Source organism: Schistocerca serialis, chromosome 4, assembly GCF_023864345.2.
Source record: "Schistocerca serialis cubense isolate TAMUIC-IGC-003099 chromosome 4, iqSchSeri2.2, whole genome shotgun sequence".
Classification (NCBI taxonomy): Eukaryota; Metazoa; Arthropoda; class Insecta; order Orthoptera; family Acrididae; genus Schistocerca; species Schistocerca serialis.
Window position 1 is genome coordinate 257,940,050 of NC_064641.1, and position 19,785 is coordinate 257,959,834.

Consider the following 19,785-nt stretch of genomic DNA (forward strand, 5'->3'; position numbering starts at 1 on the left):
GAGCAGTACCAAGGCGGTACTGTCGTACCCTTACAGCAAACAATGGTCGTCTCTTTCTGACGTTACACGTGGTCTGCCCCACCCTGGTCTCTGGGATACAGTTTCGACCTCTATAAACTGTCACCACATCCGAAAAACAACAGGAAGATTCACATTAAGCCATCGGGTCACATCAGTTTGCGACTGTCCTGCTTCCATTCTCCCTATGACCCTCCACCACTGAGAGTCTGGAAGGCATCTTCTCTGTGCAATTGCACCGTCTGTAACTGTGTACACAACGATTGGGGGTGTGGGACTACCCCGCAAACATTAACCCGTGTGATAGGTGCCCTGACCTCATCGCTGGCGTGGTTGTACGTTGACTGGAATGCCATCTTCCGTACAGAACAGGATCGCACTGACATCTGTTGACAGTTTGTATGATTATATCGTTAGTTAGACACAAGACAGGGAAATCGCAGTTTACTGCTTTAATTTTGGACACCAGTGTTTGTATGAATGGATAGTCCACATCTACTCCTAAACCGCTGGACCTATTTCAACCAAATCTCGTATACTTATCATTTACTATCTTGGACGAATCGCCGCGGGAAGGGGGACTAGGGGTGGAGGGCTACAACCAGCCTGTCAGAGGGTGAGGGTGAAAAAGTACCGTAGCTGATAACACGCAAAAAGCCAGACTATATTCGTCCATTGTTTGAGAATGAGAGCACTTAGTGGCTTGCAACAAACTTAACACCTCATTTCAAGCGTACAGACAAGTTTATCGCTTACTACACTTTCGCTTTTCATGCAGTAAACCCGCCGCATCAGGCATGCTGTTTTAGTTTATTACTTCTTTAACACTAACTGTATTCGTGAGCCCATTTGCAGACTGCATTCATGTATACCATTGAATGTACCAGCAAAATTATATAGTTGTACAACATATAGTTGAGGTACGACGGCTAACACTGATAAGAGTGAAAATTGCCGCATCGTTCACAACGTTTTAATTTATTACTTTTTTACTACTTACTCCATTTGCAAAACATTCCGCAGATAGTACCTACATACACCATTGGATGCACCTGCAAAATTATATCGTTGTACGACAGAAAATTCACGAAGTATGACGCCATCAATATTGAGCTGCTCTAAAATGAAACTACAGTGTGACACTCGATACAAATAAGAGTGAACCATGTTAAATATATGTGAATTAAACGTGGCGTGCGTACGCGGGCAAATCCAAGTTTAGAAAGCTTCTCCTAAACTCCTGGGTCGATTTCAATAAAATTATTTACCATCCAGAAAGAAGTACTGTGGTGGTTGAGAACCACCAACTTCCTTAATAGGACAGGTGACAACTTCGAGGATGAAATAGGGTGCAAGTGATGGACAGACAGAGAGGAGAAGGAAAGGATAACGAGAGAGTGGGGGAGGGGAAATGACAGATATGAAAGAGGAGGAATTGGACAGAGGGAGATGGACAGAGAAACGGAAGAGCAGGAGATAGACAGTGTGAAGAGGTAGAAGTAGATGAACATTGGGAATGGGGAGGAGGACATAGTCTGGTAGAGGGGAATGAGGAGATGGATACACAGCGGAGAAGACGAGCAAAGAGAGAGGGGAGGAGGAGATGGGACTTAGAGATGCGGAGGTGGAGATAGACAGAAGGGGGGAGTAGTCGAGGAATGAAGGAGGAGGAGCAGATGGAGAAATAGAGGGGCAGGAGATGATGGACGAAGAATGGGACAAGAAGAAATGGAAGAGAATGGGAGGAAGTGGGCAGAGGTGATGGAGGAAACGGATGGAGAGGAATGGAGGAGTTGGACAGAGGGTGGGGTGGAGGAAAAGTACAGAGAAAGGGAAGAGAAGGAGATGGACATGGAGAGAGGAGAAACGTTGATGGTCAGATGAAGGGAGGAGATGGGCAGAGGGAGGAGAGAGGAGGACAGGAGGAGGGGGAACAGGAGAGATTGGGAGAGGGGAGGAAGAAATAGACAGAGAGAAGGGGATATGCAGAAAGGGGTGTGAGGAAGAGGTGGACAAAGGAGGGAACAGGGGATAGATTTAGAGGGCGCAGAAGAAATATGGACAGTGGGGAAAGGAGCAGATGGGCAGAGGAGGAGGAACAGATGGGCGGAGGGAATGGAAGAAGGAGATGGACAGAGATAGGGGTAGGAACAGATGGACAGAGAATTGGAGGTGGACAGAGAGAGCAGGTGATGTTGATGTACACATAGGAGGGAGGAGGAGGAGATGCGCAGAGAGAGGAAAAGCAGGATATGGACTAATAGAAGACAGTCAGAAATACATGCCCAATAACGTCGGGTACTAAGATGGTATTTTAATATTCGAGACATATTTGCCTGTAAAACTTTACATTTTACATGCAGTTGTCTGTCTCACATTTTGTTTCGAAGACAAAAAAATGGTTCAAATGGCTCTGAGCAATATGGGACTTAACTTCTGAGGTCATCAGTCCCCTAGAACTTAGAACTACTTAAACCTAACTAACCTAAGGACATCACACACATCCATGACCGAGGCAGGATTCGAACCTGCAACCGTAGCGTTCGCACGGTTCCAGACTGTAGCACCTAGAACCGCTCGTCCACCCCGGCCGGCTTTCGAAGACACTCCAGCAACAAGAAGCTGCAGGTTATGTGCGAAACACATTTATATATCTGAATATCTTTCATAAATACAAAACGAAAAATGATGCAGATAACTTTTAATTCATATTTTATATCATAAATTGTCGCAGTTTCCAAATTACAGTCGAACATGTAGGAAACAAGGTTACATTCATTTTACTGTCATTTGGTCGAAGAAATGGTCAATTGTCACTCAAGTGCAGTAGTAGTCGTCAGAGGAATATAACATTGTATTTCGTAAAATAAAAAAAATATATACTTGATAGCTCGATCTTCATCAGTTTATTAAGCATAGTCATTGTTCATAATAAAGTAAATCAACAATATTAATTACCAGTTCATTTTAACGCTATAATTTCCATTCCGTATTGATTTATAATTACCACGTTACTAGTTTGCCGTCTGCTTCGTGCAATGGCCGGAGAACGTAACAGTGCAGCTTATTTCAGTCCTAATCTCGGAACGAATAACTCGTTTACGGCTGTAAATTATATCACTGCTCAACTGTTTATTCCTTACTGTCAAGCGAATGAAAATATTAATTAATGGAACACTGGGACACTGAGAGGTTCATTAATCATTTTTATGGCTATCCAGTTTTATAGACATAAGTTATAGCTTTCAATGACTGAGGGATTCGTTCCGCGTAAAATATCAACTTCGGCACATGCTTCTCCGTCGACGAGATTAGAGACAGTTCTGGTGACGCACACACTTCAATACTAAACCATCTAAATAATTCAGTATCCACACGCTGCAGCAAATGCCAACAGCAAAGGGCCAAATTTTCAGTTGCGAGACAGATCAGTTGGAATGAAATCCATTTTACAAATAACTACTGTGTTGTCAAAGGAAAAGAAATATCATCATTTCACGCGTATTCCACCCCTTTTTGACGCTGTCTAACATCAATACTTCGCCGTTTTCACACACGGTTAACAATGAAGAATTTAATCTGGACAAGTTTTGATCCGTTCGTACGCAGGTGACTAAATGGTATTCATATTCAATCTGAGATATTGAGACAGTATATCAACAGCGCGAATATCCAATAGTCCGATATCAAGACCAGATGATATTCACTAAATAATTTTCACAAATTCAATTTTATCCACGCCCAATATATTTACCTACTATTTCGTTCGTTGATTAGTTAGACTGTACGGGTAATATCATTATTTCCATATTATGTAGTAGGATTTTTGTTTCCTTTTCTGTGATTTACCTAAATCAAGCAGAGTGAATCTGGGATGATTCCTTTGAAAAGACATTCCTCTTCTGGGGCCTATCCTCGTTTTGTAGATCTCCGGCTATACTCGGTCCGTTTTTGCTGAATTATGGATAATGGCGAGTATAGCGCTCGTTTCTCGCTAGGGCGAACCACATGACGGCACACCAACTTGAAATTGGAGATCGCGCGTAAAACGTTAGTCTTCATATCATGTACACCATTCTGCGTTGTTTTCATGTGCAGGTAACTGTCTGTTGTGTGTCGCAGACTTTGTTTGAGAATCGTTTCCGAATTCGCCTAAGTGAGCCAGACATATTTTCAAGAGCATATTAATCGTTAAAAACTCGTGTTGTTTCGAGCCTGTTCTCACTCATCTCCGCCTCACATAAGCATTATCCAACCTGAAGCGATGCGCAATATACAGGGTTCATAAAAGAAATCCGATTAAAAAAAAAAAGAAAGACATAATATTATGTTATTTGAGATACGTGCGTGAACAACGTTATGTTGGAAAGTACAAACTCCCGAGTTTTACGTGGTTCCCGCTAGGTAACAGCAGTGTGTGCCCACCTCAGTCTAGTAAATATGGTGTCGGGACAACAGAGAGCGTTTCGTGAGGAGGAGGAGGAGGAGATTAGTGTTTAACGTCCCGTCGACAACGAGGTCATTAGAGATGGAGCGCAAGCTCGGGTTAGGGAAGGATGGGGAAGGAAATCGGCCGTGCCCTTTCAAAGGAACCATCCCGGCATTTGCCTGAAGCGATTTAGGGAAATCACGGAAAACCTAAATCAGGATGGCCGGAGACGGGATTGAACCGTCGTCCTCCCGAATGCGAGTCCAGTGTGCTAACCACTGCGCCACCTCGCTCGGTTGAGAGAGAGCGTTTCGTGTTCTACGCCTTGCGCATTGCGGACCAGTAACAACTGTTCAGCGTGACTTTCGTGCCAAGTATGCTGTGGATCCTCTTACAGCACAGAGCATTAGACGATGGCGTGAACAATTCCGAGAAACATGTTGTCTGTGTAAAGGCAAATCGCCGGGCCGTCTCCGAATGCCTGACAAAGACGGTGGAAGCATCCGCCATAGTTTCACAAGGAGTTCCTAGAAATCCGTTGGGCGTGCAGCTCGACAGCTCAATATGTCCCCGATGACCATCTGGCGTGTGTTGCGTCGACCTTTACGCTTAAAACCATACAAAATTCAGCTACTGCAAGCCCTTCGTGAAGGTGACAAACAACAACGTGTGGAGTTCTGTAATTTCGTTCTTGGCAAGAGGGAGGATGACAATTTTCTTCCAAGATTACATTTAGTGACGAGGCTACATTCCATTTAAATGGAAAGGTGAAGCGCCATAATCTGAGAATACGGGGTGCGGAAAAACCACATGAAGTTGTACAACATGAGAGAGGCTTTCCAAAATTTAATGTGTTTTGTGCAGTTCCACTGGAAAAGGTGTATGCTCCATGTTTCTTTGTCGAGAACACTGTTACAGAAAGCACATGTCTCGATGTACTTGAGAACTTTCTTTTCCTACAGTTGCGGACTGATTCGAACGACTTCATTTACCAACAGGATTGGGTACCGCCACACTGGCATCTGGAAGTGCGGGAATTTTTAAATCAAAGGATTACTGAACGGTGGATAGGTCGCACTGGACCAAATGATTCAGTCTTACATTGCTGGCCTTCAAGGTCTCCGGACCTGACTGTATGTGATTATTTCTTGTAGGGGTTTATAAAAGACTCTGTTTATGTGCCTCCGTTACCAACAACAATGAATGAACTGAGACACTGCATAACAGCAGCTGTGGAAGGCGTAACTCAAGACATACTTGTTGCAGTGTGGGAACAATTTGAATACAGCATTGACATATTCCGTGCTTCTCAGGGGAGCATATTGAACACCTATGAAAAGGTATGAAGAAAAGGAGTTTCTCGTTCATCAAAAAACAAAATTCGTTTTATATGTTTATTATTTTCAGAAATATAGACGTGCTGAGTCGGATGATTCTTTTTGATATACCCTGTATACTACGGGCTGCTTACACGGCTAGCCATTAAAACTGCAACGACGGAAATCATTGCAAGTAACGAAATTTTGTTTGTTTTATCTATGCGGTATATCAGGCCAAATACGTAATTATATTTTTAGATGAGTTTGTGGTACATGTGAGTGGTGCCATGTCAGTCTCCCTATATTTCATGCCAAGAAATTCTCAGTGGGTGTCTGCGGCAAGAGCAGAACGTGTCGAGGTAGGTTACAATCATCAAATCTTCTTCCGTTACCTTAAATGAAACAACAAGTTTACTGTTACCATCACCGTTTTATTTATTTCCACGAAGCGTTTCGAAGGATTAAAACCTCCAACCTTCGAAACGCGTCGTGGAAATAAATAAAACGGTGATGGTAACAGTAAACTTGTTGTTTCATTTAATGTCAGTAACAGTCACGGTAAAGCCTAACCTAAAAGTGTTCGCATTCCGTTATCTTGTTGAAACATAAAGTCGAGGCGACCTGGAAGACAGGGAACAGCCACCAGTCTAAACAAGTCAGAAATGTAACACGATCTATGTAAATTAGCAACTGTTCGAACCAAAAAATGATCGTGCAGTGTATCCATTGGCACCCCATACCATTACCGCAGATGCAGAGGCCATATGACGGCAGTAAATGCAGCCTTACGACGTTAGTTCTCCATGAGCCTTCCACGCATGGATACCTCCAGCATGATGATGTGCACAGAACTAGGGCTCATCTGAAATGACGACTCTGCACCACTGTAGACTGTCGTAGGCTGCACCACCGTTGTGTCTTCCTGCGTACAAGCACGATTCCTCACCCAGGCTATATGACGTAGCTGTATACTCTTGCACAGCCGGACGGACACTCGGGCGCTAGTCGCTTGGGGCTGCTGAGATGCCGAATAGCGCGGAGTACACCCTCCTGATTCCACTGATTTCATACTCGCACGATTGCCGCAGGATCTCAGTCTTCCGACTGGTTTGATGCAGTACTGTGCCAACCTCTTCAGCTCAGAGGAGCGGTTGCAACCTCAATTATTTGTACAGACTCTGTCTTCCTCTACAATTTTTTTACCCTCTACAGCTCCCTCTGGGACCTCGGAAGTTGTTCCCTGAAGTCTTAACAGATGTCCCATCATCCTGTCCCTTCTTCTTCTCTGTGCTTTCCACATATTCCGTTCCTCTCCGATTCTACGCAGGACCACCTCAACACTTACCGTATCAGTCCACCTAATCTCATCATTCGTCTGGAGGACCACATCTCAAACACTTCGATTCTCTTCTGTACCGGTGTTCCCACGGTCCATGTTTCACTACAATCCTGTACTCCAAACGCACATTCTCAGAAGTTTCTTCCTCAAATTAAGGCCTATGTTTGATACTAATAGACTTCTCTTGGCCAGGAATGTCCTTTTTGCCAGTGCTAATCTGCTCTTGATGTCCTCCTTGCTCCGTCCGTCATTGGTTACTTTGCTGCCTGGGTAGCAGAATTCCATAACTTCATCTACTTCGTGACCATCAACTTGATGTTAAGTTTCTCACTGTTCTCTTTTCTGCTACTTCGCATTGCTTTCGTCTTTCTTCGATTTACTCTCAATCCATATTCTGTACTCATTACGTTGTTCATTATATTTAGCAGTTCCTGTACTTCTTCTTCACTTTCACTGCCACACAGTCTGAGGCGCCTTGTCACAGTTAACGCGGCTCCCCCCGTCGAGGTTCGAGTCCTCCCTCGGGAATGGGTGTTGTCCTCAGTGTAAGCTAGTTTAAGTTAGATTAAGTACTGTGTGAGCCTAGAGACCGACGTCCTCAGCAGTTTGGTCCCACCACCAACATCACCACTCACTTTCACGCAAGATGGCAATGTCATCAGCGAATCGTACCATTGCTATTCTTTCACCTTGAATTTTAATCCCACTCTCGAACCTTTCTTTTATTCCCGTCATTGCTTCTACAGTTGGGGCGAAAGACTACATTCCTGTCTTATACCCTTCTTAATCTACGCACTTCGTTCTTGGTCGGTATATCGCCAGACTCATCCATTCCACACACCAACAGGAATAGTCGTTTTGTTGCTATTGTCCCGATGATTTTAGAAATTCTGATGCAATGTTATCTATCTCTTCTGCTTTATTTGGTTTTAAGTCTTCCAAAGCTCTATTAAATTCTGCTTCTAATTCTGGATCCCATATGTCTTGTAAATCGACTCCTGTTTTCTGTTCTATCACCTCAGACAAATCTTCCCTCCCATAGAGGCCTTCAACGTACTCTTTCCACCTATCCGCTCTCTCTACTGCATTTAACAGTGGAATTCCCATTCCGCTCTTAATATTACAAGCCGTGCTTATAATGTTAACGAAGGCTGTTTTGACTTTTCTATATGCTGAGTCAGTCCTTCCGACAACCGTTTCTTTCCCGGTTATTTCACAGTTTTCATGCGGCCATTTCGTTTCAGCGCCCATGCATTTCCTATTTACTTCATTCCTCAGCGACTTATATTTCTGTGCCCTGAATTTCCCTGAACATTTTTCTACTTTCCTCTTTCATCGAGCAATTGAAGCATTTCTATATTACCCATGGTTTCTTCACAGTTAACTTCTTTGTACCTATGTTTTTCTTTCCGATTTCTGTGATTGTCCTTTTTAGAGATGTTCATTGTTCTTCAACGGAATTGTCTACTCAAGCGTATTTCTTCATTAGTTAGTAATTCCGTATCACACTTCTTTGTGTACTGAATCTTCCTGACTAATGTCTTAAACTTCACTCTACTCTTCATCACTACTGAATTGTGAGCTGAATTTATTTATTCTAATGTGTGCGCCTTACAATCCAGTATTTGATTTCGGAGTCTCTGCCTGAGCATGATGTAACCCAACTAAAATCTTTCAGTATCTCCCAGCCTTCTCCAAGTATAACTCCTCCTCTTGTGTTTCTTGAACAGAATATTCGCCATTACTAGATGAAATTATTGCAGAATTCAAGCAGTCTCTCCTTTCTCATTTCTAGTACCAAGCCCATGTTATTCCAGTCCCCATAACTATTAGATTTTCATCTCCCTATACGTACTGAATCACCCGTTCAATATCGTATACTTTATCTCTTCATCTTCAGCTTGCGACATTCCCGATCACAGATTACGTGGAGCTGACAACCCAAGTCTGGATAGGTACGATCATGCCACTGTTGAATTCTGACACACACTGGTAGAGGTTTCTTTTTCTTACATAAGGGTGAAACAATCTCCTCACATACAAACCAATACTCAAGTGTGAGTTCTGAAGGACGACCCTACTACATAATGTTCCAAATAAAAAACAGTGCCGTTTGTAACTCTTATTGATTAATAACGCGCTTTTCACTCTTAGCGCATCATCAGATTAACTGCAAAACGTGGCAAAGTAACTACTACATAAATTTTTTGATTCACTAACCTGTCTAAACCACTAAGTGGCAAATTGAGCTAACGGTGTGAGGATGCAAACATACCTTTAAAAGGCAGCAGAACCCGCATTAGTCAGAATTAAAAGCCATGGTGGCAGTCACGTTAGTCCATATTAAAACCATGGAATAAACGATTGAAGCGAAAACGCAGTCTTCACACTGAAGGTAAAAATCTTGTAATGATAAAAACAGTTACCATATAGGAACGGAAAACCTCGAAATAAATCTGAAATCGAGTATTCTGGATAAGGGAAGCAAATAACGTCATCAAGAAGCAGAATCAAACTGTGTAAAGAGGCCGGCGTTCACGGGCATTTGTCTCACTAATAAATAAGTAGCCGATGCAGTGAGTGCTGAGGCGTGGAGGACGTGGCGTCAAGTGAGGTAAAAGCAGAAGTCGATTTGAAAGACCGAGTACGGGCACTAGTAGCGAGGGTATGACGAATGAACAGTCTTTGTAAGCTGATAAATTGAAATAAAAAATACACAATAGAAATGACATAAAAATGACAACTTAAGTAGAGAGCCTATAATAGCAGGTCGTCTTACGTATGCAAGAAATCAAAAATAATATGATTTATAAAATGTAGGAGACAAGAGAATATTGATTGATAAAATATAAGTAAAGTAATTAAAATAGTCATTAGCAAAATAGTGATAAAGTTAGCAAATCTTCTCATAAATGAGTAAAAAGAGATAGAAAAAAAGAAGGAAGCGAAAATTATGAAACAAGGATGGGAAAGGGAATAAAGCATTGGAGGGAAGGAACGAGAGAGGGAAGAGGAGTGAAAGACGAAGGAAAAATAGGTGGGTGGGTATACGACACACGTAGAGGAAAAGGGAGACGGGAAAAAAAAGCCAGTTTGGGGAACAAACATGAGAGAATACGAAAACGTAGTGACGGGGGACAAACACATGAGAGGCACGTTATTGTGTAATCTTTTCGTTTACAAAGAATGTGGATAGCATTGCTCCGACCTGGTTTATACAGTTGTGCTGAGATTCTGATCATTTACATATCGAAGCATGTAGTAGACTTCACAACAGTTTGACGTTTGTTTTTGCATACCGCTTTCATTGTGTTAGAGTTTCAACGACCAGCTGTGTAGAAAAAACATTCTATGATAATCAAGCAGACGGGCTAACATGCTTCAGTGGTGGATAAATCACAATGCACCAGTTCCTGGTTGTATGAGAAATTATACAACGGAGTGACAGTTACCTCTCTGGTGGGAGATCGCATATTTCCATTACAATCGGTACTAACTGTCCTTGGGAAACAAGCCATGAACAGTTTATGTCAGTAAATTATTGCATCACCTTCTGCTCATCTTTAACATGAGCGCCCAGAGGAATTTTTCCAAGAGGCGAAAAATTCTGATTTGGTGAGTTTGTAAACTTTTTGTGTCTCAGAAACAAAATTTGATAAGAATTTAACAAAAATTATTCTACTTCAAAAGATTGATAGCTATCCAATTAGTATTTACAGGATAGATTACATTGGTATCCAAACGGTAAGCTTATTCAATCGTATACACAAAGTGAAACATTGTTTCTTAAATATTTTGTCACCCTATATTCCTGTGTAGAGAACTAGCAGTTTAGCAACCGAATGGATGCCTACCAGTTTACGCCACAATATTATAGTTTATGCCGCAAAACAATACCGAGTTCGTAATTTATGCAGAGGGGTAGCCGAAATTTGCGGCGCAGGCACTAGATACATAAATAACAATAGGAGAGGCATGACTGGTTTGATGCATTCCGCCACGAATTCCTGTCCCGTGTCAACCTCTTCATCACAGGGTAGTACTTGCAATCTACGTCCTCAATTGTTTGCTGGATGTATTCCAATCTCTGTCTTCCTCAACAGTTTTTGCCCTCTACAGCTCCCTCTAGTACCACGAAAGACATTCCCTGATGTCTTGACAGATGTCCTATCATCCTGACCCTTCTCCTTGTCACAGTTTTCCATATATTCCTTTCTTCTCCGATTCTGAGCAGAACAACCTCATTCCTTACCTTATGAGTCCACCTAATTTTCAACATTCGTCTGTAGCACCATATCTCAAATGTTTCGATTCTCTTCTGTTTCGGTTTTCCCACAGTCCATGTTTCACAATCAAACAATGCTGTACTCCATACGTACATTCTCAGAAATTTCTTCCACGAGGTAAAGCCTATGTTTGATACTTGAAGACTTCTCTTGGACAGGAATTCCCTATTTTGTCATTGCTATCCTGCTTTTGATGCCCTCCTTACTCCGTCCGTCAATAGTTATTTTGCTACCTAAGCAGCAGAATTCCTTAACTTCATCTACTTCGTGACCATCAATCATGATGTTAAGTTTCTCGCTGTTCTCATTTCTGCTACTTCTCATTACTTTCGTATTTCTTCGATTTACTCTCAGTCCATATTCTGTACTGGTTAGATTGTTCATTCCGTTGAACAGATCGTGTAATTCTTCTTCACTTTCACTCAGGATAGCAATGTCATAAGCGAATCGTATCATTGATATCCTTTCACTTTGTATTTTGATTCCACTCCTGAATCTTTCTTTTATTTACATCATTGCTTCTTCGATGTACGGACTGAACAGTACGAGCGAAAGTCTGCATACCTATCTTGCACTCTTTTTAACCCGAGAATTTATTTTATATTATTCCCTCTTGGCTCTTGTACATATTGTATGTTACCCGTCTCTCCCTATGGCTTGCCCTTTTTTTCAGAATTTCGAAATTTACAGTTAGAAATAAAAAAAAGAAAACTAAAACGTTATACACAGAGAGTAATAGGAGTATGTGATAGAGAGGGGTTACAGATCCTTAACGTAACGGCTAGGCATAGAAGACGATATGACACTACATGTATTTTAATAATGAGAAGACGGTGCATTCTAGAGATACACGTTGACAAGACGAAATTGTCGTATCCGTCTTGGGGTTGAAGCTATTTTTTTCCGTGTTTGCTATAACAATACGTATGTTTTTGGATAGGGTCCGACTTTAGCAAAATAGAATTATATTTTATTTTTTGTTCCATTTGAAAATTCTCAAATGCAGAAACTGCCTCCCACAAAAACAAATAATTGAAGAAAATTGTCAGATACAATGCCTCTATATGATTCCCAGGGAGCGTCTCAGAGAACGCTTCGTCGCCGCCGCTGGGGTATTTTACCGGAGACGTGGTGCGCCAGCTAGGTATGTGTGTGTCTTTGAAGAATTGGTAAAAAATGTTGTTGGTAATAGAGGGATGACATCAACTTCAGAGTGCTTACAGGAGGCACAAGCAGATATATTTTTTTTTTTTTTTTGTGTACTACATCGTCGAAAATGTATTTTTTCCAACTAACGAGCTGTGGTATTTGATTTAGCGATGTGTTGTAAGTGCACATACTCGTATTTTTGCATAAGGCGTCTCATATGTGGCGTCAACAGGATGTGAACAGTATTGGCTAAGTCGTTTCGGCTTAACGAGAGGCGGCACGCGAACACTGAATATATTTCCGGTTGCATTTATCTTACATCCGTAGAGGTGCCGTGAGGTTGCTGAGTCGATGACTTGGCATGTAGGAATGCTTAGTTTCTACTATACTGTGGCCATTGCTCAGTCTGAGTTGTGGAGCGGGGACGTGTACATATTTCGCATTTTTCCGCACCTATTTACGAGTGTTATAGTGGCATGATACATTAATAGAGCATGGTTTATTTGCTTGAAATATTGTGCTGTGGTAGGTTAACTGTCTTCTTATTCTTTTTTATTCAGTCTGGGAGCGCGGGAAGACCGAGACGGATCTGGCCCACGCTGTTTCTCTCTCATTAAAAGCAGGATGGCTGACAGAGCTTGCTTCCTACTGGACCACAAAGGAAGGGGGAGGGGAGGGGAGTGGTTGGTGGTGGTTATGCTTGTCTGCAAAACCGCCCACATACTTCCGCTGTCGTGTCAGGGCGTGTTTGGTGGTATTCACCTGAGCGGGATGGTGCTCCGTGAGTTTCTGCTATTGGACCAGTGACTTTTACGTCGGCAGCCAGGTCAGTCACGCCAGGTACGACCACACATACATTGATAAATGTTGCAAATTTCTTTGAGCTAGCGATTGTTAGATGTCCTGGTTCGCTCACTGACAGACTCTAATCCATTGTTCATCAACCTCTTTTGTTCAAGAGTCAATATATAAGTTAGTATGTTATCAGCCCCCAATACACTAGCTATAGTAAGGGCGCGATAAGTTGGCCGCCGGCCTCCAAGTGCTGTTAGTTGAAAGTCTTCATCATTCGGTAATCTTCGTATCGAATGTTTTCTATTTCACATGACTACCACTCTCATCGACCCGAAAGTCGTGACAGTGTAATAGCCTGACCAAGTGTTGTTGTGTTGTCTGTGTGAGAGGGTGATTAATTCAAAAAATGGTTCAAATGGCTCTGAGCACTATGGGACTTAACATCTGTGGTCATCAGTCCCCTAGATTTTAGAACTACTTAAACCTAACTAACCTAAGGACACCACACATATCCATGCCCGAGGCAGGATTCGAACCTGCGACCGTAGCAGTCGCGCGGTTCCGGACTGAGCGCCTAGAACCGCTAGACCACTGCGGCCGGCGGTGATTAATTGATCAGTAACAGTAATAATACATTTAAATACATTACGCACTATGATACACGATCAAAAATGTTTTGGAAGTCATTTTTCTTCTATTCATGGCATTGTATTACAACAGCCTTGATTTACTTTCACATTCCCTGCTACAAATAAAAACAGTAGTGAAGATGACCACCACTGTAATGCGCATTCACGAATCAATGTTACTTCCGTGTCAAAATTTGTACCATAGTAGTAGATCAGTACGAATCGTGCACACCCGTGAGTTGCCACTACTGGAAGAAGAGCAATAAAACATTCCCCCTCTCACATCCTCTAACTCTGCAGCGACCGCACTACTTACTCCTCTGCCTCTGAGGTACATAGCCAACTTTATGTAACTCATGCCTGAACTCAACTTCAGTTAAAATAGAGTGTGTCTTTATACCATATATTACTGCCTCTGTAAGAAATTTTTTTTGTTACCGAGCAGACTCACAAGCAGCTTGTAGCGTTAGTCTTTTCTATATTCGGCTGTTAGTTGCTGGATGCATATTGTAACAAAATGCGGCTAAGAACTGCGAGCCGCACGAATGCTTGATTTGGTCTCCTCTAACCTCTCCACGCGCCAGTGTTCCGAGTGTTGCATATCCTACAGGCAGTGCATTGCCACGATCGAGTCGTAGCAGCTCCTGTGGTTGGTGGCGACGGTACATTTTGTAGCTACGTGCATCTTGGAACTTGCTAAGCCTCATAGTTTTGGTACTAAATCAAAAATTGTATTAATATTTGAACAATCTGTCATGACGTCATTGTTTTCACCAGTAGGAGAAGACACTCGTTTTAACATGTACACTATGATGACTATGACATCACATACTCACTGATAATATAGGGATGATGTAGCAAGCGTTTATTTGTTTCTGTATAGCCCAGTAATATTTGATCAACATTTAAAGTCTTTGCAAGAGCAATTTAAAGTCTCTGCAACTCTCCTCTCACTTTCAGTGATGCTTTTTGATTTAAATGTAATGAGTTTACAAGTGGTCTGGTTCTCCAGTCTGCTCTCTTTTCCCTCGTCATAGTTGCAAGCTTATGCCAAACCACATTATCAATGGCCTTTTCTGTGGTTATAACACACAAGATATGTAGGACTCTTCCATTTTCAGTAAACCTCTCTCCCAAAATGTGCAAGAGTCCTATTGCCTCTCTTGTGCCTGTATTCCGTCTAAATACGAACTGCTACTCAGCCAGATTCTCTTCCCTCACTTTTTCCAATCCTTTATTAAGAATTCTTAACATAACTTTGGCCACATGTGAAATGAGGGTAACACTCCTACGCGAACTGCATTTCTCTGTTCCTTGTTTCTTGGACTGAGCAAAGGTTGGGAATTTGTATGGGCGCTGATAACCGCGCAGTTGAGCGCCTCACAAACCAATCATTATCATCATCATAATCATCATCATCCTTGTTGCTTTAGTGCTAGAATCATTACTGTTGTCAGAAAGTCCTCTGACCATTCACCCCTGTCATATATTTTTTAATAACCCCAGTATTTCTCTTATTCCTTCTTGGCTGAAACATTTTGGTATTTCTCTTCGTATCTGTACCTACCCCTTTCACATTTTTTTCACGTCCCTTTACTTCTTCCAATATGAATGTTTCGTCTTCTCTCATCGTCGTTCTCACAGTTTAAGGATACATGTACCAGAGTTCTTGTTTGTGACCTGTTTCATATGGCTTTTTTTAGATAGCCATCCTACCTCTGGAGGACGTCTCGTGATCTTTGTACACTACACTTTCGTCTGTTTCCCATGTTGTCATCTTTACTCTGTTGTACAGCAGATCATGTGTTCCCTTCCTCTCCAGTTCCTCAAATGCGTCATATTTCTCTTTTAGCAATTTCTTACCGGGCTACTGAGTTTCTCTACACAGTTTGTTATTCAACCATCGGTCCGTCTTTCTCGCTTATAGATTGTTCTTGTTTTTTAATTTTCTTGTCTCCTCTATCGTCAAAATCGGTTCCTGTGTAACCATGCCTTTTTGCCATTTTCCCGTTTATATATTCTATACTTTCCTGCCCTGCTTTTATGATAACTTCTTTCAGCATACACCAATACTATAATCCGTTCATCATAAGAATAAACCTGATGTAAACATTGGACTATGTATTCCTCCGCGATTGCTGGGACCTCATGGATTTCCGTTTCACGTGGGACTGCAGTTGTCTCGAATACTGTCAAGTACTATAATAAGGGTACGTTTCGCGCTGTGCGCTACGTGCACATCGTCTTAGCGATAATACGAGACAACAGCATTACCGGCGCATTTAACTTGGACAGCACTGGCCGGTCAGCTGTTACAGCTAGCCTGCAGTGGCATGGCCAGCTGCAGTTCACACGTAAAATGAGACAATCAGAGGAGCAATACAATGTCATTTAATTTTCAAGCAGAATGAAATAATACACTGTACATCTCCAACAATACTCTCCTGAGGCGACTAGACGAAAACCGCAATACGTTATCGTTTTTAGGTAATTGTAATTAAAAACAACAATGATGAAAATTCCTGTCTTAACCACACGGCAATTTTTCTGCAGAAGCTGTGTGTAACGCAGGAGAGTACTGAAGGATTTCACTGTACAGTTAAATATTGAAGCCACTGCAGGTATTTTCTAACAGTCAGTTGTTCTCTTAGCTCCTTCGTTACCCGAAACCGAGAAACACATTTCAGTTCTGGAAGTGTTACCTGCTACGCTGAAAACGAGCCGTCCACAACAGAATCCACGAAGCCAACCAGGTGCAGCATTTTCTCTTCGTCTTTTATGACGAGCCGTTCTACATCCCGCCAGCGTTCGGCGGTGACGTGTGAAAAAGCTGCGTGCGTTGCTTCTCGGGCCAAATCCTGCAGCTTGGCTCCAGATCAGTTCTGTTTGATTCATATTGTAATGGAACAGTAGCAAATGTAAAAATGCAACATCTGTATGATGTGCTCGATGCTGTGAAAATGATTGTTCTTCATGTTTCTGCAATACTTATCTACCTCTGTGGTATAAAACGATGGACATAGTCCAAATAAAGAGGATTTTGTTTTTCATTTTTGCCTTAAAAAATTAAATTGTTATGTTTTCTTTATTTAAACAACTTTTATGAACAATCTTTCATAAAACATCGATAGTTAAGAATTTGCTTTTGAAAGGAAACAGAAATTACGCGTGCAACAAGTAATCAGAAACAAGAAGACGTGCATTATTCATAAAAAATGATGAAGAGTTTAAAATTACGAATGTAGGTATCTCAAATTGAACGAGGAAGAAAGATGATGGTGAGGAACAATCTTTCATAAAACATCGATAGTTAAGAATTTGCTTTTGAAAGGAAACAGAAATTACGCGTGCAACAAGTAATCAGAAACAAGAAGACGTGCATTATTCATAAAAAATGATGAAGAGTTTAAAATTACGAATGTAGGTATCTCAAATTGAACGAGGAAGAAAGATGATGGTGAGGAGATTTGAACCAATGCACGAATAACCACATTTAGTCCACAGGTCATTTCGCTTCCAACGGCGCTACACGTTCAATGTAGATATCTTTAGCAACTGCAGTAGCGGTATATAAACCGCCGGAAAAATTTCAGATCCGATTATCTCTGTAAATTTATGAAAAACATTAAAAACCTATTTCTCGGCACTTTTTAACCGTGTTCCACGCGCGTGTTTCGCTACGGAACAGAAAGCAGCCTCAGCCATTTTCATACTGCTCACTGGAAATGAAATGAAAATGAACGTTTGGCAGCATTGGCCGGAAGGCCGGCCCCTTACGTGGCAGTTCCGGCCGCCTTGGTGCCGGTCTTATTACATTCGACGCCACATTGGGCGACCTGATACTGCGCATTAACAGCGCGACAACCAGAGCACATAACTGCAGAGGCTGTGATTGTACACGATTTCTGAAATAAAAACTACGTTGCTAAAGCCTGATTAAGAAAAACTTTGATGGCTGTTAATATATTTGAATGTATTAAAGTTTCTTTTAATGTGACCTAGTAATAAGATATCTAATACATAAGTAGGATCTACTTCCAAGAGCGTAACAACACCAGTGTGTGTGGGCTGCAGCTTCTTACCAATCATCGCGTTTGTGTTTGTTTACATCAGGTTTATTCTTATGATGAATGGAGTATAGCTGACGTTAGCAGGTGGTTATTTGTGTCGTAACTTGTTAGTAAGTTTAAGTGGTAGCTTTTCTGTAATATTCTTTTTTTCTCAAATTCATCTTCAATAGGTCCCACTTCTTCACCAGAGCAGCCTTCTTCTGTAAAATTATGGTTACTATTAATACCCCAACTACTAAGGTGTGCACTTACCGATTCCACTTGAGTACCCTTTTTTCCACCGATATTAAATCAGTTTGGTTTTTGTATTTATCCTCTAGTGATTTCCAAGTGTAAATTCTCTTCCTGTTCTTTTTGAACAATACATTTTCCACTACTAGCTGGTTTTCCCTGCAGAAGCCAATAAGCCATTCATCTTCATCATGACTACATACTATGGTTCACCACATTTCTTCTTTCACAATGCCATAGGAGTGTCTTCCATTACTGTCCACGTTCATCATGTTAATTTATGTATACATCTGGAACAACACTATATCTGTTTGTACTCCTTTCAGCTGCACACCAATAACGCTGTCTCTTTCCTAGCCTACATTATCCACAAATTTTGCGAGTTCCTTTGTAATAATCATTCCTACTCCAGTCCTTCCTTTCACTTGTCCTCCTGAGTAGTAGGAGAGAGCGTTGTACCTTAAGATACTTTTCAAGCTTCCGCCCTAGACAGCTCAGTATTGAAGTTTAATATATTTTCTTATTCCATTTTTAAATCATGCCATTCACTTTTTACATACTACATTCATTTTTACATAATTTTTCTGAAATAACAAAAATTACTCAGGATAAATTAACGTTTTTCCAAATGTGAAAACATTATCCTACAGTGTCCATGTATATACTGCATATTCATCTGACTGCAGTTCGTCACGTCCATTTCATCTTACCTCACTTAACTCAGCAACTCGTGTTGCTTACATACTATTCTTTTCAGTCTGTCTTTTGAACTTTCCTAGTTTTCCTGTATGCGACAGTGTTTTGAAATTTCAATTAGCAAAGATTGTTTTCCCATTAAAATAAGTTTGGATCATGACTAGCTTACAGTTCCAGCGTCATAAAACTTCCTACAATATTGGTGTGAAGAAGTTCGTCTGATTAAAAGAATAATATTTATATGTGCTTAAGAATAAGTCATCATCTTTATGCCACGCAATGGAGTTTTTACTAGCTTATCTGCCTCTTTACAGTTTTGGAAAATTATTATATTTCTCGAAGTTCTTTGAATTATTCTGCTATATCCTCTTGAAAAGATCTATCTTCAACTTTAATCATTTCTGGTAACACAGTATCATATCTCTCTCAGCTTCGACCGCTAACATTGTTTTTTGTCTCTTGTTAGCCATTGTGTCATCTGTCCATTTAACTAACGAAACGTTGAGACTACCCAGCACAATTTCCTCTGTTGTTCTCTTTCTACTTTTACTGCTTTCCTTTTACTTTCATAGACACATATTTATAGTCTGTATTTCTGTCTTCCTGCCTGGGGGATTTATTCATAATTGCTTCTTATGTCTATGCGTGTGTAGTCTGCGTTCTTTATGAAAAAGAACCTCTGGACCGTAAGAGCCATTGAGACATATTTATCATCAAATGATGAACCCTTCACATCCGAAATTATGTGTTCACCCCTGTTCGTATTTGCACAAATTAGTGCTCTTTGGCATCAGTGTGAACTGACTTGTTCTGAACGTCAGCTG